This window comes from Octodon degus, unplaced genomic scaffold (assembly GCF_000260255.1).
Source record: "Octodon degus isolate 3935 unplaced genomic scaffold, OctDeg1.0 scaffold00062, whole genome shotgun sequence".
Classification (NCBI taxonomy): Eukaryota; Metazoa; Chordata; class Mammalia; order Rodentia; family Octodontidae; genus Octodon; species Octodon degus.
Genome location: NW_004524638.1, coordinates 1,525,566 through 1,526,638, shown reverse-complemented (window position 1 = coordinate 1,526,638; position 1,073 = coordinate 1,525,566).

Below are 1,073 nucleotides of genomic sequence, written 5' to 3'. Positions count from 1 at the left end.
TCTCCTCTCCTCTCCTCTCCTCTCCTCTCCTCTCTCCTCTCCTCTCTATCTCCTCTCCTCTCTATCTCCTCTCACTCTCAGTGGTCTGAAGTGGTAGGGCAAGCTTCTGCCTGAGCCCCAGGAGTCCTGCCCCAGGCCCTTTACAGTGGCTGCCCATCTGTCTGGAAGCATCTCCCCAGGGGTGCATTTGGCACACAGCTCAGAGCTCCAAAGTCATTGCCTCGGAAGAGCTCTCCCAAGGGTTTGATCCGCTTGCATCTGGCACCTGTACCCCGTCTCCACCCCTCCCACACATCACATGCCCTGTTTTCTTACTTGGTGGCTCTTCTCACTATTTGACTGATTTGGTTGCTTATTTACCACACCCTCAAGGCTATGCTGCGTGACAGCAGGATCACTGGCTGTCTCTTTCTGTATCTCAGGCTCAAGAACAGTGCTGGCCCATAGGAGACCCTCAATAAAGGCACATTGCGAGAATGAAAGGGGCAAACCAGACAAGAATTCGAGTTTCACTCCTACCTGAGGCAGAGCAATTCAACAGGAAAGCTCAGTATAACAGAAAAAGTGGCAGGCATCTATTAATGGTCCGGGAAAGTTAAAACTACAAGTAATTAAGGCTGGCACATGAGGTAACCGTAGTCTCATTGGTACAGTCCCAGCTAATTAATTACTCCTTCCTTTGTAAGTCCCCAGAATTTCTGTTCCCAAAAGACTGTATTTATCACATGCAGTATGTGTTCAAGAGGTAAGTGCATTCCTCACTGAGACTTTTTTGAGATGGAAGGAAGGGAAAAAAAGGGTCCACGTTGTCAACTCCTCACACTGTACAGGGTGCTGAAAATAAGGTGAAGTATGTCTAGGTGTTTGTTGTAGGGCTGAACAGAACACTGGGGTGACAGGTAGAAGGAGATCAGAAAATACAGAATCCCCAAGAACTGGGTAGATGCTCTTGAACAGAGAGTCAAAGGAGCTGGAACCCATCTGGGTAGATGTGGGGCACAGGCCTGCTACGTGCCCCTCCCCCTAGCCCACCTGAGCCTGCAATTAGATGCTCTCTGTACAGAAGATCTGTC